This window comes from Microtus pennsylvanicus, chromosome 12 (assembly GCF_037038515.1).
Source record: "Microtus pennsylvanicus isolate mMicPen1 chromosome 12, mMicPen1.hap1, whole genome shotgun sequence".
NCBI classification, from domain to species: Eukaryota; Metazoa; Chordata; class Mammalia; order Rodentia; family Cricetidae; genus Microtus; species Microtus pennsylvanicus.
Window position 1 is genome coordinate 56,608,637 of NC_134590.1, and position 26,015 is coordinate 56,634,651.

Here is a 26,015-nt window from a genome sequence, read left to right on the forward strand (position 1 = left end):
ATTGTGAAGATCACAGAAATTACTTTGTGAAACTTTTAATGAGCCATAAAAATTATGGAAGGCAGTCATGTGCTGGTGGATTGAAATAGCCTTATAGGCTCGTGCACTTGAATACTTGGTCTCCAATTAGTGGAGCTGTGTGGGGAAGTTCGTGAAACTTTCAGGAGATGGAGCCTTGCTGGAGGAGACAAAGCACTCCATTTCAGGTGAGTTTTCAGGATTTATTTTCTCGCCTTTCTTCCTTTTCTTTTTCTCTGGTCCTGATGTGGGTGAAATGGGATCAGCCAGCTTCCTGCTCCTGCTCTCGCAGCAATGCCTTCCCTGCCATTGTTTTTTGCTAAAATAAACTTTTTCTTCTTTTGGTTGTTTCTGGGCATGTTATTTTGTCACAGCAGCGGAAAGTCAACAAAAGCAATGTCACAACATCATATTCAGTGAAGATTTAGACAGCTTTCCAAGTAAGATGTCATTTGCTGAGGACATAGAATATTGTCTGAAATGAATCCATATTAATTAACAACAGGATACCTTAGGCACTCATGGTTTTACACATTTATCCTGGGGAAGACACATTTTCTGTTCCACCTTCTGCAGTTGTGTATGACTCTGATTCACAGTCTCATCCCTAAAATTAATTAGGACCACAACTGTGAAAGCATTTTCCTATCAGTGGCTCTATCATGCAAACTGCATAATGGTGATTGCAACAGCTGGCATTTCATCATTTATTTCACTTTGTAGCCTTTGCTTTCTAATTGTATACATCTTTTCCATATGTTAATGTGACGTTCACATAGAAAATGAGGAACAAACAAAGAACGGAGGTTAAGATTATAATAGCTAACTTTACCAAGGTTACTAATGTTATGAGATGTTTAGTAAGTGAAAAAGCCATGTGAATTTCACTTCTTGAGATGAATATTAGAAAAAATTATCTTGTTACCACACAACCATTGTATTAACACATGGCAAACTCCAAATTGCTAAATTATTTAAAATTCTGAGAATATAAAGATATTTTAGAAATCTTTTATATTTTTCTACAATCTGCAGTGTTTTCAATGTGAATGAACAGAGAGTTGAGAAAGATGGGGAGGGAAGAAGGAAGGGGAAGAGAGAAAGGATAAGTGTGTGCCTGTGCATGTGTGTTTCAAGAGTCCACTCTCTCTTTCCATCATGTGGGTCTTGGAAAGCAAACACATCAGGCTTGGTGGAAAGAAGTTTTATCCAGTGAGAAATTTCCTTGACTTCTCAACATTCTCTTAAGTCAGGAAACAAAGAAATATTAGACCCCTGCTTTAGGATCATTTTGACTGACCAATATTGAGAAAAAAAAGAGGCATGTTACTTTGGATAATTCATGTGTATAATAATGATATCAGTTTTATTAATATAAGCAGCTACCATTTCAAGCATGTACTTCTAAAAAATGTTCAGCAATTTTCCTCTGCATTTCAATTAGCCTTCATAATGATTTATGGGAAGAAAATTATTATCCTCTGTAGATTGTTAAGTATAATGATACCTGCTATGGTTTGAATTCATATATCTTCCTCCCACCTCAAATTCCTATTTGAAATCTAATCACCAATGTGAGAGCATTAGCAGACCACACTTTGGGGAGATGATTAAGTTATGAGGGCTGGGCTCTCATAAATGAGATTACTGTTCTGGCAAAGACATCCTTGCTCATCCCAACATGGGAGAAACCAGAGACAAAACACTGGTTATGAATCAAAACTGCCCCTAGCCAGATATCAGATGTACTAATGTTAATCAGCACGCTTGTGACCTCATAAACTAAAAAATAAATCTCTGTGTTTGATCATGTACAGGAGTTTTACTTTTTGTTGTTGCCATAACAACTCAAAAACTTTAAAATAGAAATTTGGTACACAGAAATTGGGTGCTAGTATAATACCCGAACAGTAAAAATAGACTTAGATTGGGGTAATGGGTAAAACTTGGGAGGTTGTATTAGTCAGGGTTACCTGAAGAATAGCACTGAAGAGATAAACTCATGCCACAGAGGGATTTATCAGACTGGCTTATGCAGTGTAGGCTAGATACTTCAGTGATGGCTGTCTTCATGTTAAAGAGTCTGAGAACTCAGGGTTTTCAGTTAATGTGACTAGATGCCTCACAAGTCCCAGTCGGGTGATGAAGGCTTGGAGGGATTCCTGCAGGGTCACCAATCTTCAACTCAAAATGAAAGTCAAAGAAACTGGGTTCCTAGTTTCATGAAGGATAACAGTAGCAGCAGCAGTAAAAGCTGCTGCAGAAGCAATGATGTAGATGTATGCACACCAAGGAGTGAAAGAGGAAAATCAAAAGCTGCAAGGACTCTGTTTCTCTTTATACCTGGGCTGCTGCCGAAAGGTGTACCTCATTTTGGAGGAGAGGTTTACCCTATCAGTTAGTCCTTCTAGAATTTCATTCACAGACTCACCACCAGGTGGGTCTCTCCAAGACCATTTAAGATTTCAATCAAAATAATTACGATAGAGGCTTTTCAAATCTGTAGAAAAGCTTCCATTGTGATGACTTGAAATTAAATAGCAATTCATCTGATGACTAGACATGTAAAAGGGAAAGTTAAAGACAAACCCTCTATCTTCTTAGAAATACCTAAGTGGTAAGAGACAAAATGCTGGTATAAATGTAGGCTCACAATGAGGCCTCAGAGACAAAGTGCATAATATGGACATTTTGGTTGTATGCTTAGCTTATTAGCGTTGAACCATCCCTGAAGCCTGAGGAACAGAATACTGAATAAGGAGAGAGGGGTCCCTTTACTATAAAGTACCAGAAATTTGGTTCATAATTTTTCATGTTCTAGTATCTTATAGATGATAAAATATGAGAGCAAAAAAAAATTGAATCTCTACATGGTGAATCATTTGCCAAGCAAAGTGCTAAGGATACTATTTGCTTTCTATATGCTACTAATAGTATCCCTTCAAAAGAATAAAAATATTTGAAGATCGAACTAATGTTAACATTTGTAATCAAAACAGAAAACCCATGTAAATATGTAGAAAATTATCAGCCTATCCATATTATAAACATGGTCAGTGCGTGCCCTGGAGTGAACATGGAGGGTGATATATAATGGCTATAAAATATCTAATAAAAACATTATTTAAAGAGAAACCATTTTTTCAAGACAATGGAAGAATGATGCTAAAGTAAATGAAACCATCATTTTCTGTCACCCAAAGTGCAAAAGGCATGCTTGGGAATCAGTACAATAACCAATTAGTGAAAGGCCATGTGCAGTCATAGAGGGTACGGCTGGCACCAAATTTCGTCTCAGGCAACTGGGACATCTATCTTGGGAATTAAGCACTGTTTAGTATGTCTCCTGTAAAGAAAGACTTGTCATTTGAATGCTGCTCAGACATAGAACCATTGCAAGGGTGGGTATGAAATCTCCAATTTCACTGTGTTCTGTGTACAGTTTTTCCTGCAAGGTTGGAGAACAGAACATTCAAGCAAAGGATGTTCTTGGACATCAAGACTCATGACTCATTGCCATAATATATTTTGGACATATTTGGAATCTTTAATTCTGTTTTGCTCTCCTAATCTCCACACTGCTAAGTATAAAAATGTCTCTCCTATAACTGAACCTTTTATTTTATATTTCATTTGGCTTTGCTGGTTCACATCTGGCAGGAGAACTCCAGAATGAATTGTGCCTTCAGTCTCAACCACTTCTGATAACAATAGAATGTAGAGATGTGGAAATCTACATTAATGTAACTGGTATGAAATAGGACTCTCGGTCTATAGTAATGGCATAGGTGCATTTTGTTTGAGGAATGGTATGAATTGGCATGTCATTGGAAGAATGCTACTGTCCGATGGCATCCTTCTAAAATGTCAATATTGATACTTAATAATCACTGTGATCATTTCTAGAGGTGAAGCTTTGGGGAAATGATGGTTGTGAAGGGCAGATTCTCTTTAAGAGATTGATCGCTGCTTTTATGAAAGAGGCCCTAGAAACTCTTTTGGCAACATAAGGAACACAATGAGAAATCACTGTCTATACAACTGTCATCTTCAAGTTTGCTCATAACTTGATTTAAAACTGTCTAGACTCTGACAAGTAACTTTATTTTTTTATAAACTACTTAGTTCATGGGATTTTAATCTATTAGCCAGTGTTTGGCTTGCCTTAAAAGGGTGTCCTATATTCTACACTACTATATATAAGTTATGCCTGACTTCTTGTTCTAATAAGATCTAAAATCTCCAGTACAGACATTTCTGGGGAAAAACAAAACATACATTAGGAGAGAACAATGAAGCACTAAAGGAGAGACACATTCAATAGCATTTGGGGCATCATAATCCAGCTTATGATTGACAAAGTTACTGCAAAAACAAGATTAAGTACCATTTTCCCCAAAGAGAATAGCAAAATTGCCATGGCCTGACATTCATTACACAGAATTTATTTAGAAGGAATACATTTGTCTTATCTAAGTGGTCCCTTTACTGAGATAAATCAGACATGTATTGAGACTCCTGCCTTCAGGACACCTGTTTTAATGTTTTCTTGTCTTCATTTGTCTGCCTTTCTACTTTGTGCCAGTTCTTTATGGTGTCTGCATTTGCATTTCCTTGTTTGTACTCTTACGGGATAACTTGTCTACCTATTACACACACAATTGGTGAGAAGATGGACTGGGCAACTGGGAAACTTCTAAAGGGGGAAGAGAACCATCAAGTGTTAACACGTGGACCAAATGCAAGGCTGTGTTAATGGCATGAGTATTGATAATATGATTTTGTCCTCTGAGGAAGAAAGATGGATTCTGCATCAAATTGATGATTTCAAAGTCCAGGGAAGGCCTTGGTTCTTCTCAGATGCTTCTTGGAGCATGCACATATTGTAATAAAAGGAGCGGCAGGCTGCGTTCCGCTACCTGACTGGCTTACACCCTGGCCAGAGGGCTGCTTGTCATCCCGGCCACCCAACTAGTGTATGCCCAAAATAATCACACGGAAATCTGTATTAATTAAATCACTGCCTGGCCCTTTAGTTCTAGCCTCTTATTGGCTAACTCTCACATCTTGATTCAATCCATTTCTAATAATCCGTATGTCACCATAAGCTCGTGGCTTATCGGGAAAGATTCAGCATGTCTGACCTGGCAGCTTTATGGTGGGCCACTCTCTCTGACCCTGCTTTCTTCCTTACAGAATTCAGTTCTGTATTCTCCGCCCATCTAAGGCCAAGGCAGTTTTCTTTATTCAACTAATGACAGCAACACGTAGAAAGAAGACCCTCCTACACCACACATATCCACAGTCCCTTCTCCTTGTCAGGATGTAACCAGATAGAACTTAGATGGGCAGAACTCTGGACTCTGATTAGTCAGCTGTCTTGCACCACACTTGTCAAGTGTGCTTCTTCTGGGATTTGGTTTCTGTTTCCAAAAAATAGTATTTCTATCTATTCTTTGAAAATTTCATGCATGCTTGTAATGTCCTTTGATCTTATTTGTTCCCTTCTCTCATCCAACTTTCAGAGGACAAAATCATCTCCCAATATATCGGCCTCCAAATTTCTTTGTATTTTTTAAAGTTAACCCTGTGAGTCTCATTAGTGCTGCTCATATGCACATGATATGGGTCATCCACTGGGACATATGCAAACTACCAACTGCTAACTGCCATCCCCCAAAGAAAAGTGACTCTTGTAGCTCCAACTACAATACCTAAGCAGCTAGGGGTGGGACCTCAGTAGCCCTGACTCTGACTTTCCTGGGATTTTTGACAAGCTTAGTCTTGTGCAGATAGCCCCAACTGCTACAAGTTCATGTGTACAACAAGCATATTACATACAGATGGTAGCATTTCACAGCACCTCTTCTCCTAACGTCAACAAAATGACAGAAATCAATGCACGTCTTTCAAAAGTAACTGAATATTTATGTTCTAAATCCCCCCAATAAAAAGACTCAAACTATGTATTAGAAAACAGGATCCACTTTTTTTTGCCAACTCCATGAAACATTTTTCACCACTAATAATATAGAGCACCTTAAAGTCATAGTGTGGCAAGAGGGATTCCAAACAAATGGAACCAGCAAACAATCAGGGTCAGCTATTATAATAACTGGAAAACAATGTAGACTTCAAAAATTAGTCAGAAAAGATAATGAAGGGTCACCTCATACCTAATAAAAGAAGACCACCAAGAAGACAGTGCAATCCTAAACACATGCATATCGGGGCCTAGAGAGATAGTTTAGTGGTTAAGAGCAAACCATGTTCTTCCAAGAAGCCTGAAATAGATCCCTAGCATCCACCACCTGAAACTCCACTCCAAGGTGCTTCAATGCATCTGACCCCTGCAGTCCCTGTACTCATAAATAGATACTCACATCCAGACCCACACGGGGGCATGTCAGTTTTAAATAAATAAACTTTAAAACAGTATTAAATATGTGCACACCAAATACAGGTGCACCCAGTTTCATAACACAAATATTACTAGATGTGAACCAGATCGGCCCCAACACAATAATAGTGAATGGCTCAATACTGACTCTGATCAACAGGCAGGTCATCTGACAAAAACTTCACCAAAGGAATGTTGTGATTAAATGGCATCATCAGTAGGCCTAACAGTCATTCACAAAACACTCCACATAAACACTATGGCAGATACATTCCTCGGTATCCCCTAGTGTTCTATTAAGTTTGAAAGGATGGTTACTGGCACATAAGTGCTAGGATGGTTGGCTTTCTGGTTTGCTAAAATGGAAAGATGATTATAATGAGGGAGCACTGTGACACAGAAGGTGTTTCTGGGATGTATTCCCTCTTTAACTATGAACGATTGCAGTTTCCATGGAATGAGGACAACAACATAATCTTATTGGCTGTATTGTGATCCATCAGTGATGAAGGCAAGAGTCTGCAGTGGGTGATGGTTCCCTGCCCACATATAATCTTTCTGTTCCTTTATTACCCATCTTCTGGAACAATCTGACATTTTAGACAAAAAGTAAGAGGCTTATTCCTGTATCCTGTGTAACACCTGCTCACACGAAGTTCCATACAAGGGTTACCCACTCTCTTTACACACATCACAGTTCACAGTTAGAATGGGCTGTTTTAATTTTTAATTACATTTTATTTTTATTCAGTGTATGCCTGTGTCTGTTTGTGTTTGTTTTGATATGCTTGTGTCTGAGTGTCTTTATGTCTGTGTGTCCATGTGTTTGTTTATTGTGTGTCTCTGTATGTATGTGTGTGTATGTGTCTATTAGCATGACACAGCACATTTATGAAGTCAGAGGACAGCTTACCAGAATTAGTTCTCTTCTTATATTACACTGAAGCCTGAAGTCATCAAACTGGGCAGCAAGCACCTTTGTCTGTTGAGCCATCTCGCCAGCCCTACAAGGCAAATTTGACAGCGTCAGTCTTAAAGTGAAGGCTCAAAGATTTTTGTCAAATGACGCATGAGTATAAAAGATAGAATTCAAGAACAGGTATTGGTAGAGATGGGTTAATGGAAATTGAATAATTCTGAAGTCTTTCATTCATATTTTTGTCTCTAGCCACTATTACATTTTTAAGTTTATCATGCAATATAACAATATTTTGGCCATTGGGAAAAAGGGGCAGGAGACTAATACATAAAAGTATTATTTGTGCAAAATAAATCCACCATTATTTCCTTAAAGGTCTTCAGAGGTTACTCATTGCTTTGTCAACTTCTTTGGCAGAGAGCACAGAACTTTAGACATGCGAGAAAACTAAATGATGAGATGAAGTTTCATTATGTGTTTCTATGCCAAAGAACAATTTTTCAGAAACATCCCACCCTCATATACTTAGCAACTGCCTGGATGATTCCTGAACTAAAATTACTTTCTCTATAAATAACTTGTATTTGGCAGGGTTTTGTGCAGATGCCTTCGTGTTCTGTGTGTGTGTGTGTACATTTGTTTTTGACATTTGCATTTTTTATTGACTCTTCACAGCTTTGGCAAGATGAAGGCTTGTGGTGGCTGGGGAATGTATGTTATTTCTGCAGTTGGCTTGAATATACAGCCTTTGCACACACTGTTTAGTTTCAGAACTCTTGTTCTTCTGATGGATTCCTATCGCTCCCCAACATGCCTGACTGGAAGAAGAAATCATTTGAACTCTGTTGGAGATTTCTATCAGTTGTGACATGTCTTTCATTGTAAATGATCTGTCTTGAACAACTACATCACCTGCAGTTTTCTATTGTGTAGATTCTCCTAATTCAATCTAGGCATCCGCTGAAGTTCACCACTATGTCCACTTGCCACAACTCACTTTGTTATCCCGGTTAGGAACTTTAGAGGGCTTCAATCTCCCAAATGAAAATTCAGACACCTCAGTAAACAGTTTTCATGTCCAAATAACCCAGGACTCATCTGTTGTTATACAAATTTTGGAGTCTCTTTGAAACCAAAAATTTAATGCAAAAACATGAAAAGTTCTGGCATGAACCTGTCTTAATGACTATAAATAAATAACTGAATCCCACACTAAGAGCGTAATTACCATTTCCATAAGCTTTTACTGAAGAATCACAAAGTATTCTTGAAAGAGAAGATAAAATAATCATAAAATAAAGAATGGAAACCATTGTTCAATATTTCATTTGCATATATATATATATATATTCAAGATAGTATATTACTATTCTGCCATGTATGTGTGGATAGAAAAAAAATGCTTTTATATATATATATATATATATATATATATAAAAGCATTTTTATATATATATAAACAACTTAAGAAATATAGAGTTCCTTAAAGTCAGTAGAAAGTTTGAAAGACAGTCTTGAGTTTATGGACCAAGTATTTGTAAACAAAGCAACATAAAACTCAATTTTCTATAGAAGTGGAACAAATAAATGAAGAAATAATAACTGTAGATTTAGCCAATCTCATATTCAGAGCAGATAAGAGTTTGGTATGCTAACTAAACATTTTCAGATTTACAGTCATGCAGATCTATATCTATATCACACAAGGCTGCAAATTCTCCCAGAAGTTCAGTATTAAAGCGGTCTTTTGGTGTGCTTTTTTAAATAAAATCTATTTATTCTGTGTGTTTTTCACATTGTGTTTCTTGATTCCATTCATTCCCAATCTCTTTGCATCTATCCTCCACTCCTTCAACCCCCACCAAATGAAATAAAATAAGAGAAAAAAAATAAAGAAAATAAAATGATAAAAGGGAAGAAATTTTAAAAACAATCTCATTGTGGAAGCCCCAGTGCTACCCAACAAGTCATGCTACATACCCCTTTTGTCATACATCTATAATTGCAAGGGTTCATTGCAAAGAGTCATTGATCTGGTTCAAAATCCCCGGTCTCCACAATACTCACAATACTTTATGGTGTGGGAAGTCCTTTTGTAAATGTGTTGTTTTTATTGGTTAATGAATAAAGAAACCGATTTGGCCTGTGATAAGGTAGAGTAGAGCTAGGTGGGGAAAACTAGACTGAATGCTGGGGAACGACAGCAGAGTTACTAAGATGCCATGGAGCTGCCAGAGAAGAAAGACACAAGCCGCCAGCTGGAACCTTGTCATTAGGCCCACGAGCCTCATGGTAAAATATAAAATAAAAGAAATGGTTTAATTAAGGATAAAAGAGTGAGCTGAATATATGCATAAGCTAATAGGCCAAGCAGTGTTGTAAATAATATAGTCTCTGTGTAATTATTTTGGGTCTAAGCAGCTGAGAACTCACAAGCAGCCTCCATACAACAGACTCCCACTAGGACTCTTCCTGATCATCCCGCTGGAGCCCTGTGTTGTAAAGATTCTGCATCGTTGGGTCTGTGAGTCAGGTCCCTTCATACACTCCACCAGATCGTAGATGGGGTGGGTGGTGGGACAGGCCAAGTTATAACCTGGGTCTCTACCTGGGCAGCACTAGGGTTGGTCCACCAGATGGAAAATGGTGACAATTCTGCCCTTGTCAGAGTTTCAGAGCTGGCTCACCTACACCTGAGATAACTATGTTAGGTCTTTTGTTTTGCAATGGCGAGGTGCAAGGCCAGCTTTCTTGAGTGTTGTAGCTGGTGGCAATCAGGGATGACTGTCCCACTCTTGTAACCACAGGGTCATCTCTCCTATCTGCTTCCAGTGTTTCTGAGTGGAGGGTGGAGGAGGGTACTTCTCATCTGCACCTGTTGCCACAAGACAGCTAGGTGATGGGGACAACAATCCCATGGACACAGGTTTGGGACTGGCTCTCCCACACCTGCACTAACAGTGTTTGCTCAATTGTGCTGCCCTAGTGAGGGGCAGCACCTGCGCTCCCTAGTGTTGCAGCTGGTGGAGGTCAGGAATGGCTCTCTCACACTTTTTGATGACAGGACCTGTTCTCCCACTTGTCTCAGACATTGATAGGCAGGGGGCTCAACTATTCTCTGCCCATGCCACCATAAGGCAGATGGGTAATGGAGACAGCATCTCTTCTCAGCCCATGTCCCTAGGTGGCAGATGAGAGGTAGGCTAGGTCTCCCATTCACCTGTCCTTAGAGTTGACTCACCTGAGCTCTCCTCAACAGGATCATCTCTGCTGTGCTGCTCAGACAAAGTGCAGGGGTGGATCACGTTCCCATTGGCTGCCCCTGGCCACCAGTCAGCTCCCACATCCCAGCTCGCTCCCTTCTCTCTCTCTCTCTCTCTCTCTCTCTCTCTCTCTCTCTCTCTCTCTCTCTCTCTCTCTCTCACACACACACACACACACACACACACACACACACACACTCCCCATACTGCTGTTAACTCTAATAATGGCCTTCTGACTGGAACTGCAAGATACCTGCTGGGCCTATGTTTTTTCTTTCGAGCCCAGGGTGGGTAGCCCCTGGTCTGCTTGTGTGTTTCCTTGTCTCCCCCAGGTCTCCATGAGGCAGCGCTGGGACACGCTTCCTCATCACAAGGAGATCATTATAGTGCCTCACTGCCTGTGTATCCATGGAAGTTCCTGGTTCGTGCATTTGGCTGCTTTCCATCCACTCTGCTGCATGGCATGGGGTGGGGTTTGGCTGGAGTTCCGCTGGGTTTCAGGGTTAGAATCCTGTTATGTCCCTGCTTGGTTGTGTTGTGGTCATTGCCAACTCTGGCCCTGGCCTGACCAGTGGCTGCTGCTTGAATGGGGGCCCTGCAGACCCTTTAATGTGCTTTTGAAGAGATGGGTGATTCTTTTTTTTTTATTAAGCTATATATTTTTCTCTGCTCCACTTCCCTTTTTTTGCCTCACCTTGTACCCTCACCCAAGATCCCTTTGCTCCCAATTTAGTCAGGAGATCTTTACTTTTTCTACTTCCCATGTAGATAAGGTTCATGTATTTCTCTCTTAGGGTCCTCCTTGTTATCTAGGTTCTCTGGGGATGTGAATTGTAGGCTGGTTTTTCTATGATTTATGTCTAAGAGCCATTTATGAATGAGTACATACATTTGCCTTTCTCGGTCTGGGTTACCTCACTCAATATGATTTGTTCTAGATCCATCCATTTGCCCGTAAATTTCAAGATGCCATTGTTTTTGTTTTTCCCTGCTATGTAATCCTGCATTGTGGGATGTACCACATTTTCTTTATTCATTCTTTGGTTGAGGGGCATTTAGGTTGCTTCCAGTTTCTGGCTACAACAAATAATGCTGCAATGAACATAGCTGAGCACATGTCCTTGTGGTATGGTTGAATACCTTTGGGTATATACCCCAAATTGATATTGCTGGGTCTTGAGGTAGGTTGTTCTTTAATTTTCTGAGAAATCACCAAACTGATTCTTGTTGTTTCACTAGAAACCACATTTTCTGTGAGCATTAAGGACCACATTATGTACTTAGAGATGGGGTGTTCTACACTTCTTATCTTTGGAGATATTTAATTATGCATTTTATTTTAATTGTCTCATATTCTCTTGCAGGAGATTGTTGGCAGGAATATGTCACTTTAGTTTTGCAAAAGAAGAGGGTTTTCCTTTTCTGATGAGATAGTGATTTGGGTTTCTTTAGAAAGAAATTACTGCTCCCATTCCTTCTCATTAACTCTAGGAGAGGCAAGCTCTAGTGAGTGAGAAAGCATCTTATTAATTTATCCACTCATTTGCTAGTTTACTCACTCAGCAAAAAGTACACCAGGAAATTTTTTAGGTATTTATTTAGACAAAATAAATACAGCTATGAAGTGCAGAAAATACAGAGACAAACTATGAAGGAAAGAGAAAAAAAAGCGAAATAAACTGGAAGGAATGAAGGGAGGAATTGAATTCTTTGTCTGGGACACAGTTTTATTTGTATACATTTTCAGTACTGTCAAAAATAGAGATAAAACAACAAGATTTCATCTGTAATTTTCACTTAGTAAATTCAGGACTCAGTGGTTCATAGATTCAAAGCAGTGATCCTTTTAATATTACAGGTATGTAACTAATAAAACAAATATCTCTGATCTGACAAATGCAGTAGGCTAAAGGTAAATGATTGGCAACAGGATTTTGAAAAAAATAGTCAAAGAAATATTTTGGAGGAATTTTTCAAATAGTAGGATCTAAATTGATCTGCACCTGTGAGTCAGTCTTCATTGAAAGGATGATAAGAAAGAGGACTAGGAGATCAAAAATAAGGAGATAGTTAAGTTGGTGATCAGGAGGTCTTGCAGAAGCTGTGTTTTATGCCAAGTAAACTTATTAAGAAGTACAGCATCTTATAGACTATTTTCAGAGAAGAAATAGGAAAAAGTTAGCAGAAACTTTCATACAATGGAACAAACTCAGCAGGGTGCTAATCAAGCAACATGGTTCAAGGGGACCACATCTCAAGACCATTACAATTCTAGCACAGAGTGGTCTTGTAACTGATAAGTCTAGTCTCTTCAGGGAAAAAGCCAAGTTCTCAGGAACTGAAACCTTAATTCCTTCAGTCCCCTGACCTCAGCCACAGAGTGGCTTTGCCAATTCTGTTTCTGAGCAAGGACAAAGACTTAGGTTCTTTTTGTCTTTTTATGAGGGTATCTGAGAAAGCCTTGGATCAGTCCATCTCTCAACACTAAATAATTTATTGTGGCTAATACTAAGCAATAACTTGGCTTAAGGACAGAGAAAAATGCAGACAAGTAATTCTTGTGTATAGTGTGTGTGTGTGTGTGTGTGTGTGTGTGTGTGTGTGTGTGTGCGTGTGTGTACTTATGGGAGGATATCTGTGGAGGTTTATGTGTGTGCATTTGTGTACATGTATATATGTATATGCATTTGCATTTGTGCCTATGTTTGTGTGTTACATATTCACAAGTGAGCCGATGCACCCAAATGTATGGGATGGAGTAGAATTTCAGCTGCCTTCCTCTTTCTTAGTTTTGAAACAAGGTTTCTCACTGAATCTGAAGTGTGTCATTTCAGTTAGGTTTGCTGGCCTAAGTGTTCACAGAATCCACCTGTCTCTGTCTCGCAGTGCTGGAGGTCCATGCTCATCTTTTATATGCGTGCTAAAGATTCTAATTTAGGTTTCCTTGATTGCACAGCTAGTGGTCTTACTCACCCACTTACAGTAGGGCAAGCAGAGCCCATCAATGATTAACACATGAATTAGGTGATAAAAGCCAGTGAATCAAAGAGAAGATCCACATGGCAAAGAGATCAGAATGTTGAATAGAAGCTGAGTACACTAATATACTGAGATGGAAATTGACCTCACTCAGCTGGTGATATTTCATATACAAAGAGCTAGGTTCTGAGGCCTGAGGACTGCTAGAGAAAGTCTTTTTTATCTGTGACTCCATGTGGCTGACATTGAGAGACCACACAGTAACTATTGTGCCTGAGGAAAGCGATTACTAAGGAAGGCATTAAAGCACAAGCTAGGATCTGAAATGGCATGCAGTCCTACAGATAACCAGAGGGATTTTAGATTGTGACGATGCGTTAATTAGGGGGTAATTTAGGACTTTGAGCACAGGGGTCACTTGCTCTGACTTGTACTGTAGCTATCCTTTTAGGCTGAGGATTATTAAGCTATGTGAGTTAATACAGTTCTCTCAGAACAAGCTGCACTTGGGAAGGGTAGACCTCATGGTAAGAAACTGGGCTGAGGACCCAGTGGATAAAGGAGGTAGAAAGATTTTCTGATAGTGGAGTTCAAGGACAGTTGGGTGGAAAGGAAAAAGAGGATAATTCTGTTTGGGGGGAGGGGAGGCTATGATGGAGGAAGGAAATGGCTGACACCAGATTAGACCCAAGAGTATGAGATGTTGACATTGCTGGGCAGGGTTTATGACATCATGCTTAGAGACATGTGAACTTTGCTATACTTTTAGGAACTAGAAAGGATATGGGAAATGTTAGGAGAGCTGTGTGAACAGCGGACAACTATGTGCTATTTGGTCAATGAGGAGTCACCTCACAACACCATCACCTGGTGATGTTTTAGCCTTGGTGAAGCAACCTACTCATTGTGTAAGTTGCTGCTGAGTAATGGGGCATACTGCCACACTGCTTATACAACCTATGGGAGATACGGTATCTACAGTACTTGTTACCTGATAAGTTAGGCAAAGTCATGCCTTGAGGTTTGTATGTGCTATATCATCACTTTTTTTTTTTGCTCTTATTTTCGGGTATATTCTTGTTCCTTACAAAATAGCTTTCTGAATGTAGATGAAGCCTCTTATCTGGGAAGTACTTTATATGTCTCATTTTTATTAAGTTTTTGAGTAATATCAAAAGGACACATCAAAGACTGGTCTTTATCATACATGTCTACATATGTACTCTGTGATGTTCACATATGATTGATGGAATTGCCTAGGAATACATGTCTCATTCTCTATCCTCATTCTTAAGCTATGCATGCATAACTGTGCTTTGATTCCTCCGCATATAAATAGTTTGAAAACAAATTATTTGATGATTAGAAAGTCCGAGTGATAGAAAAGACAAGAAAGGAATGGGAGGGAAATAAAGGGGAGGAGAAAAAGGAAAATGGACAGGGAAGGGATGGGAAGAGAGGGGAATGTGGGAAGAGGAGAAGGGAAAGAAATGGATGATAGAAGGAGGGAGGAGAAAAGATAGGAATCAGAGGAGAAGGGTGGAGAGGGAATAAGAGAAGGAGAAAGGAGAGAAGAAGATGAAAGAGGAGGAGACGAAAGGAGAGAAAAGGGTTCAGTGTCCCTTTTGGAATTCCCACAATGGTTTTTTTCCACTAGATCCCATCTTTGAAAGGTTCCAATACCACTATTAAGTATTGCAGGTTGGTAACCAAGTCTTTATCAAAGAAGACTTTCAGTTGACAAACTGTAGCTCCTTATGCTGTCAGTTCCTACCTGCCTCTGGGATCCTGCTGATGGAGATAGATTAACTTTCAGAAGCAGGGCCAGTCGATAAGGAACACTGAGGACATGTGGGAAGTTAATCTATATATTCCATTTCACCGATCCAGTCTGGATAAAGGACAAAGTTTATTTTCAATAAACTATTGAGAATCAAGTTCTCATTTTTGGTTTACTTGGAGAGCAAACTTTGCCAATAATGGATAGGAATCTTAAATTGAGTCTTATTAACTATTGGGATACATGTTTCTACTATCACACATAAAGCCTAGAGCTAAACCAGACCCCCTAGTGAACCTTGTTTAACCTATAAAACAAAGCATGGCTGAAGATTCTTGTCTTGGGTCAAGCCAGGTCAGCAACCTTAGCTGAGCACAGTGCACCCACATAAGCTAATATTTAATTTTTGGCTTCATTTAGTTGAATTTAGATTTTCCCAATAGCTCAGTTAAGTATTGCTATCAACACTCAGATAAAAATGGGAAGACTGAAGTTTAATTTTCGGTGACTCACAAAATACCTACACCCACACAAGTAATGAATGGAGTCAGGTATTTCTTAAATACATGGGTTTTACATGCCCAACTCAGAAAAAAAAATCAGTAACTTGACTTGGTGTACAAATTAAAAAATGCAAAAATTAACTTGCTAAAGATCTAAAATCAAGTGTGTTTTTGACAATCATTTTTGGTTCTTCTTAGGAGGAACAGGCTATAATGTTGTGTGTCTATTCCAATGCTATGTGTCATCTCCAGGTGGCTTTAGTGACCATTCTACAGCAGTAGTGGCTTCTTCCTTCTGCCATGCCAGACGTGCTGAAGAGGAGCCCTGCTTTTGATGTATTTTCCAAGATTCTGCTCCCGTCTAATATATCCAGAGGAATTTCCAGTCAATATATTCTACCTGCTCATGAGAGGAAATATTAGGCCAGAGACACTTCCTGTGACATTAATGTTCTTGCTTAATAGTACAATGGATGGTTCACCTTGGTGGGGAAAGAAAGGAATATAAACTCTGAAACTGATGAGTACTTGCCTGGGCTCACACTTCCTAAATATGGAAGAAGCATGTAACACCAGTATACGGACACCAATATTCAGAGAGAAGCATAAAAATGATAGAGCTGACCCTTTTGAATGGCTTCTGGCCCCTGAGTCAGGATTTGTACAAACCAAGTCTTTGAGGCTGGCGTGTATTTCCAAAATGTATCATCTGCCCAAGGGAACTGTTTTAGCTTTGGTCTTTTGCAACAGAGAGCAGCAGAGAGTGAGTGTGTCTTTTCTGTGTTGTGACTGTCAAGGGCCACTACTCAGTGTGGCTGCTTAGCTATAAGTAGATGTCCCATGAAATGTTCTCTCTGCTGGCTCCTTTTGTTCTGTATATTTATCATATGTCCCCAGGCACCCACGGGGTCAATTTCTCTACTTTATTAAAATCCTATTGGGTAACTATAGTTGCCTATATGAGATTTGCAGAAGACCAAGCCATTTGTTGAAAAATGTCCCCTATAATGTCAGGCATTTGAGCGGTTGGTCCTTAGTAGGTGGCAGACTTTGGGTGGTTTAGGAAGAACAGCTTTGATAGAAGAACTATGCTACTGGAAGTAGACTTTGAGTGTTTCAAGCCTCAAGCTAATTCTACCTTTGCATTTGAAGTTGTGAGCTCTCAGCTTTCTTCTCCTGCTGCTATGCCTACTTGCTATGATGGACTATTTATCATCTTTATTCCTTTAGCACAATAAGCCAAAACAAACTATTCTTTATGTGTTTCAGTAGTCCACAGCAACAGAAAGGTAGAACTATACCAGAAAACAATCTAGACTAGAGAAGGAATGTGGTTTCAAGTCCCTCTCCATTGCTTAGGAGTTATGGGTGCTGGGGAAGGAAGACTTGGTTTTCTGAAGCACTGTGGCCACATGCTAAACTATCCATGCTCTGGTGAATATCCCTAAACTCATGTGCATATGTGTAACACTAATTGGACTTGGTGGGTTATAAAAAGAAAAGAATACATGAAATTAGGTGAGTGTGAGAGTGATCTAATACATTGTATAAAATTATCAAAAATACATAACATAATAAAAACCTAAAAAGCATCTGTGGAAATGTGTTCACAGCCAGGGCTACATCATTAGACATCATACTCAATGCATATTTCATCTCTCACTCAATCTCTCTCTTCCTCTTTCAGTCATACAGCACTCCTCCCCTTACAATATAAAACCAATACTCCACAACACTCCTATGTTTCCAGAATGTAGAATGAATATATACATCCTTAAATAACTCTAATATATTAATGAATAAGTATATTAATGTTAAATATTAAAACTTCGACAATGATTTATTTAATTTTGTTTCTATTTCTTAATTATTGATAATTTCGCAGTTTCAGTAATAAAGCATATTACAGTATCCAAATATTGTGTAACACATTTAACAACTTCTATTTGGATTGATCTTATAATCTTTTTCTTAGGAAACACTTATAATAGGCCTTTAAAATTATTAAGTACAAAAGAAACTTATGTGATCCAAACTGTAGAATAACTGCTCAAAAATTGTTTCTACATCAGACAATATGACTGTTTGACATCTACTGTCTTTTGCTCACAATTAAAATTGTTACAGTTTACTGTGTTTTTAGAGGGAGAGGAGAGTAGTCACCACCTCTCCATCTCCAACTGTATTGTGTGATCAGAACTTCTGCATTTTCTCAGTTTCACAGCCAAAGAAAATAGCACTTATGAATATGATCGAGTACCTTCTTGTATTTGCCAGCTCCCTATGATTTCTTCTCTGTGAAAAGTGTAGCATGCCAGTTATTCTCATAAGTCGTGGCTCCTTTCTTCCTGATCTTTCATCAGTTGTATGCTAAGGCAACAGTATTTTCATGTGTCTCACTCGTAACATGCACTTACCCATATTATTTCTATCCTCTTTTCTTAGAGTGAACATTTCACCTTAGAGTACATTTACACTCTTGTTTTCAAATATTCTGTAGCTTATTGTTTTGGTCATTATTAAACTTATTTTTTTTTGAAGATTTGTGAAACTAGCCATGGTGGCTCACAATGTAATCTGCACACTATCAGGCTGAAGCAGGAGGAATGCCAGAAGTTTAGTGAGTTCCAGAGAACTGTGGGCTACTGTATGAAATCATATATCAAATGAACAAAAATAAAGAAAAATCTGATTCCAAGCTCATATCTTGCCTTTAACGTGTCTGTCCCTTACTTATTCTGGGTGTGTTTCATTTATTGTTAGGTAAGACCTCATATACTTTCATCTTTATACCATATTCTTGAGAGAGGGGGCAGTATTTACTTCAAGGGATTGTACTTCAATGGCATCTCAACATTCAAATGACAAGTTCAGAGATGCTATTGAAGTACAATCCCTTGAAGGCTGATGAGAAGCCAAGGACAATGGCACTAGGTTTCGTTCCTAATACATGAACTGGCTTTGTGGGAGCCTAGCCTGTTTGGATGCTCATCTTCCTGGACCTGGATAGAAGTGGGAGGACCTTGGACTTCCCACAGGGCAGGGAATCTGGATGGCTCTTCAGTCTCGAGAGGGAGGGGGAATGGATTGGAGGGATGGGGAGAGGAGTGGGGAGAGAGGGAGGGGAGTGGGGGAGGGGCGGTGTGTGGGAGGAGGGGGAGGGAAATGGGAAACGGGGAGGAGAAAGAAATTTTTTTCAACAACTAAAAAATATAAACAAAAAAAAAACATTGAAATGACAAGTGGGGTATATATCTTGCTTCTTGTATGTCTCCATGTCAAGCACATTTAAAATATGACTCAGATTTTTATCATTATTTGTGATTTATTTTCCCCATTGTCTTAGTGAGGGTTTCTATTGCTGCAAATAAAAACATCATGACCAAAAGCAAATTGTGAAGGAAAGGATTTATTTCAGCTTATACTTCCAGGTAACAGCTAATCACTAAAGGAAGTTGGCAGGAATTCAAACAGAGAAGGAACATGGAGGCAGGAGCTGATGCAGAAACCATGGAAGAGTGCTGCCTACTGGCTTGCTCTGAAAGGCTTGCTCAGCTTGCTTACTTGTAGTACCCAGGCCCAGCAGCTCAGGGGTTGCACCACTGACAATGGACTGTATCCACCTCCACCTTCCCCCGCCCCACCCGCATTTATCACTAAGAAAATGTCCTAGTATTTTGCCTAGATCTTATGGGGGCATTTAATTGAGGTCCCCTCCTCTCAAGTTACTTTAGTTTATCTATAACAGCCCTGGCTGTCCTGGAACTCACTTTGTAAACCAGGCTGGCCTTGAACTCACAAAGATCCTCCTGCCTTTGCTTCCTGAATGCTTAAACTTGTGCACTACCACACCTACCTATGTCCCTTTTATCATACCTTGTTCTTAAATAGTACTAAGATTTTATTTCATATTCACCCATATTTTCTCAGAAATTAATTGCTTTTTTCCCTTTTCTATTTTTTCACCTTTCTGCATCAAGTCAGGCATTTTTCTTTGTCGTGCAATCTGATATTCCTTGTGTCTAATTATGTTTTAAATATATTTTAGTTTACTTGTAGGAAACTCATTTTGATCCTTTCGCTGTCATGTTACATGTGATGCTTTCTTTCTGCTCCTGCTGCTCCTTGGTATTTTCTCTACATAAATTGTGTTTATCTCTTGAGTGTATGTGCCTTTAGCAATTTACAACTCTATTTCATTATTGGCTCACCTCCCCATAATGTTTAAAACTAAAATTTTATGTAAACAGAAAGACTTGCCAAAATTGGATGGGAGCTCTGGTTCTCACTGCTTGTGACAGAGTCCTCCAGCTTCTACCAAATTTTCTAAATTTCTCATCAGTCTTCTTGCCCCTCATAGCCATGTGGCTACTACAGCAGTGCATTTACAATGATTACAGCCATGAAACCATGGAAAAATGACCCCAAACCCCTTCACATTTACACATATTGCCACTCTACAGCAGCAGCAAGGTCTTCTTAGGCTCAGTAATGACCAGCATCATTTTCTCAAACTAGGCATGCTTTAGTAATTCATTCTCCCCCCCCCCCTGTGTGTGTGTGTGTGTTGTACATGTAGATGTGTGTACCTACACACTGGTGTGAATGCCTAAGAAGGCCTGACTAGAATTTTGGGTGTCTTTTTTTTTATCGCTTCCTTCCACACTGCCTTGGTGCCTCTTTTCTCCATGAACTGGAACGTGCACCAACTTGTCTATGCTGGGAGTTGGGTCCACCTGTCTCCACTCCAGGTTCTGGGGTTATAAAATTCACAGGTATACCTGACCTTTTGTGATGATGCTGGTAAATGTCTGGGTTTGCAAATGAGTGCTGGTGCTCCCCCTGCCATCTCCCAGAATATTTTTTGCAAGTTTGTTTTGGAAACGGTGTCTACCACTGTCTTAGATTTGTCATAAAAATTAGGCTTTTTCTGCTAGTGATCTCAGAGATGCTTCTGTCCCTACCTCCCTTGTGCTTGGTTTATAAGTAGATGCCCCACACAACTCTTTATGCATGTTTTAGTGATCAAAGCAAGGGTTTTGTGCATAGCAAGCATTTTACTGGGTGTATTATCTACATAATGACTCATGATTTTTCTTTTTGTCATTCAATTGTAACATATTCCCATGCTGCATATTTTATTCCTTTACCACATTTCTTTCTTTCTCTTCTTTCCAGCTTTGCTACAATACCCAAAGAGCAGGCTGTTGTTGTCTGTTTGGTATGGTAATTGTTGCTATTGTATCTCATCTACCTAAAACATCAACCACCGTAAACACTCAATATTTTCAGACCTTGTGTGTAGAGTTGTATAGTTGAATTTATAGTGACTACAGGATGCTGCACCCACCCTAGGCTCCCCTGTCCTCTAACATTGGTACTGTGGATCATTTGGAATCTAGCTGAGTTCCTCACCTGAATAACAAGTCTATTTTTTCCTAGAAGTTGATATGCACTTTATCTTTTCCAATAGTTTGTATGAAAAGTGTCCCCTACAGTCACATGTGTTTGAATGCTTCATCGCAGTTGGTGAGTTGGTGTGCTATTTGTAGAAGTTTATATATGGCAGCCTTGCTGGAAGAAGTATGTCACTGGGAGTGGGCTTTAAGATGAAAAGTCCACTTCCAGTTCTGCCAGTCTTTTGAGACCTTATGCCAAGTAAATTCTCTTCCTCATGTTGCCTTTGGTTAAGGTGTTGGATCACAGCAACAGACAAATAGCAACTATTCTTGTTCTGTTTTCTCTTTCCAAAAGGTTGAATCACAGTGTACTACTTCAGCACATGTGACTGTGGTTTCTTTGTATGTAGTTACATATGAAATCAAGTCCTTTAAAACACATAACAGTACTTTTAGAGCTCCCTGCTTTAAGTCTTTGCACACTCCCTTTTCCTTCCCTGTTTCCTGTTTCCTGTCAGCTATATTCTAATCTTTCCTTACTTTCCCTTTTTTCTTTCTACTTTTCTCTTTTGTGACTGATTAGATTCTAAGCAGCTTCTGCTTTCTTTATGTGCTCTTCCCAAAGCAGACTTGATTCTGTAGATAATGTTCTATCTCTTTTATGCTTTATTTTCTAACCTTTGCCAGCCTGTGGCTCATCTCTTCTGATTAACTTGACATTTTTTTTACTCATGCTGTTTTTTTTAAATTTATTTATTTATTAAAGATTTCTGCCTCCTCCCCGCCACCGCCTCCCATTTCCCTCCCCCTCCCCCAATTAAGTCTCCCCCCAGCCCGAAAAGCAATCAGGGTTCCCTGTCCTGTGGGAAGTTTTTGTAGACTAGGTTTTTAAGTTCTTATTGTAGCCATGTGTCTGTTCATACTCACATCTGTTCTGTGGGAAGAGTTTGATTTGCCAACATTTAGTCATCATCCTCATGCTTCTAGCCATTTCCTTCTTTCTTGTAGCATCTTTGTATGGATCCTGTGCTGTCTCATCTTGACGAGTTCTTGTCTTTGGATGGGATGGCTTCTCATAGGAACAGATGTTTTTACAACATCTGGGTACACCAGAAGCAGCTCTCTCATGTCTTCATCAATAAACCTTTCTTTGTGTAGCAGTGAGGACGCATAATCAATGGTGTGTGATTATATGAATTTTGAGTCTTGCTTCTTCCCGGAAGGCATAGATCCACAGCAGCAACATTATTTCCAGCTCACTATTATCCTCTTACCCAGCAGGATTACCTGAAACCACTTGTTTCTCCCTCTATCTCAGCATTATGGGTTCAGTGAAGGGCTGCCCTCTGGCAAGTCTGTGTATGCTATTCTAGGCATCCCTACAAATAAATGTTTGATTCACCTTTTTTGCATTGATTTCCTTTGTAAGAACATTCTTTAAAGTCAGTAGAGTTGGACTGAGAGACTGAGGATGAGCCCTAGCCAGGAGAGATTAATCTAATTTCCAATAAACCCAGATGACATTGGCTGAGATACAGGATGAAGCAGAGAGAGACTTGAGAGAGAACAGTGGGCTCTGATTTGCTCAGTTTCATGGAAGTTGTTTTGTTAGTCTTTCAAGATATTCAGTGCCTACTGAATAGTGAAAGAAAAGTCCTGTGAGGACAATGACTTGGAAGTAAGTACCACATGTTAATCCATATGAAATCAATGGTGAAAGTGTATATTAGTAGTAGGTCAGAAGGCAGTTAGTAGTAAGTCAGAAGATAGTAGTAAGTCAGAAGGTAGTAGTATAGCAGATGTAGTTAGACTTTCTATGAGGTCCCATTGGGAGGTGGGGAATCCAAAAGAGGAACACGGTCTTGGCATGTCTGCAAGAAATGCCATGATGGATTTTTCTATAAAGCTATTTGAATATTATTTTAATATATTTCTTCCTCTATGAAATCCCACTATTTATTAGTTCATGCAGCATGAAGCTTTTTTTATATTTGAGGGCAATCTGGGAAAAGAGTAAAGCATTGTTTTAGCCTCAACTCATTCACAATTTTTAATTGTCAGTGTGGGAGAATAAACCTAGGCCCTTTCACCTGCAGTGCAAACCCTCCAAGATGCACCTTTAGCCCTTCAATTATGTCTTTCATAATAGATAAAAATGGGTTATATCTTCATTACCACATGGGATACGTGTTCCAAATCAGAGTGTTTGAAGGCCTAGTTCATTAATTCAGCAAAACACTAAGTGATAACCCATTGTGAATATGTAAGTACTACTTATCTGGGAAGAAGAAATGAATGAGTAAGAAACAGAAACTAAATCCCAATTCTCACAGAATTTCAAAGGAAAATGAGTGTTTTTCACTTTGATGGGCATAGGGAAGGAAATAAATGCAAATATGGAAAAATCTATTTTTGGGAAACATTTCAAGATTTAGAATTAAATGTCACTGGTTACAGATTAAGAATCACAGCCCAGAGGGGGTGGCACATGCCTTTAATACTAGCACTATGGAAAAAGAGTTCAAGGACAGCCTGGACTACATAGTGACTTCCAGAACAGCCAGGCCTACACAGAGAAACACTGTTTCAAAAAATGAACAAACAAACAACAACAGAAACAAAAAAAAACCAAAAGAAAACATTTACATTAGAGAAGTGGGTAGTGAGAATGCCATCCAGTCTACCAGATACAACAATATCTTAAGACACCTACCACTCTGCATATCTCCCTCTAAGAGGACACATAAAAAGACTTTCTTTTCTGTCTTCAATTCTATGCAGGAAGCACAGACAGATAATATGCCCTCAAGATTTGTGTAATTATATTAAACTATTTGCAATTATTTTTCAAAAATACCCTATTATCTCAGTTTTTTTTTGAGCCAGATGCCATCTTGCTATGTTATCCAGCCTACTTTCAAACTCCTATACTTAAGCAATCTTTTGACCCAGCCTCCAGAGCAGCTGTGAGTACAGGTATCCACCATCATACTGAGTTTAGCATTTTAAAAAAATACAAGAACAGCATGGTAAATCAAATGTATATCCCCAGGGAATGATATCATAAAGCATTCTGATAGTTAAGGCATCTGTCATTTAGTGTTATCAATCATTCCCCAAGTCCTCAGTGAAGTATCTTGTAAGTTGAACTCCTCATGTGCCTTAGAATGAACACAGGGAGTATGGAGAGCTTATTTCTAGTTCTAAGCAAGATCCCCTTCCTTTGAGGTAAAACTAGTGCATGGGTCGATTTTAAAATCACAACATACCAAGAGATAACTTGCTCTGCGAATAGGAACTGAGAACTAGGATTTGCTGTGATGCAAAAAAAAAAAAAATCACTAAATTAACAGCAGACTAGACCAATCACTACACGGAAGACAGACTAGATTAATTACTGCATTTATACTAGACGAGAGAAGTCACTACATTGATAGCAGACTAGACCAGTTTGAAAAAAGTATTAGAAATAAAAACGTGTACATTCCTTCTGAGTACCCAAAGATACCACTGGTAATTCTCCGCATCACTGAAAATTTAGGGAAATGTTATCTTTTTCATCTTATATTCAAGGCACTAAATCTCAGAGCTTCACTCCACTCATCTTAGTCACAGGAACACTCTTTGAGGGGCCCCGGACTCTGTCCCAGGCTCTGTATCTTGCCCTACCCAACTCCATCTCTTATTGCTTGCCTCTATCTTCAGAGGATGCCTTTAACTTGAGTAAACAGAACACCTACGCTATATTCTGTTTCTGTTACCTCCTCTAGATGTTTTCAGCCATGAAAACAGTAGTTTCTTTGCTTTCTAAAAGTGAGAGTTAACTATTAAACTATGTAGATCCTCTAGTATCTGAGAGGCATAGCAGCAGCCTCTGTCTTACTTATTTATTTGATTTTTGTTTATTTATTTATTTATTTGGATTTTTCGAGATAGCGTTTCTCCATAGCTTTTTGGTTCCTGTCCTGGAATTAGCTCTTCTAGACCAGGCTGGCCTCGAACACACAGAGATCCGCCTGCCTCTGCCTCCCGAGTGGTCGGATTAAAGGCTTATTTTTTTTTTCGCTCCAGTCAGTGCAGTGCAAACTTTCAGAGATATTCACAAGTTGTAGATGAAAGGAAAAGGTTTAAATTTTGCACAACCTGTTAAATATAAATAATAAAGGAGTCTCCAGAGTCCATGGAAACACCAGTTAACACTAGTAATTTCAAAGCTATGTGTTTTCACCCAAAGGTTATATTAATCTAATTAAAAGTCTTTGTTAGCAAATATATCTCAAGCACAGTGGGTGAGGGGGAGGGAGAGAGAGAGAGAGAGAGAGAGAGAGAGAGAATCATTGCAGAAGAGCACTGTGTTTCGTGTGTTTGCTTTCTGATTGATGCCTATGCCTGAAAGTTCCAGAACAGATATATAGTCATGCTGGTAAGAATGTGCATTCATGTGTGTTGTATCAGTGTGGGCAGTGTAAGGAAAGGGTCTGTCAGTGGTGTCATAAAATGACAGAGTGGTACTAGAGGGGCTGTATCTTAAGAGCTATGCTTCACTGTCAATGTGGAGGCTGTTTCTAGCATCTCTGCCAATTTGTCAAACTGTTAATTGATGTCAAATTTGTGTTGGTTGGGTCTGCCATTCAGGTGGCAAAGAAAAATTGTGAAACAAGTCCCTACCCCCAGCAGATGGTCCTGACTATACAAGGTGAGAAAAGACAAGCATTTTTAGAGGAAAGGAGTTGTATTTCTGTTGGTACTTTATT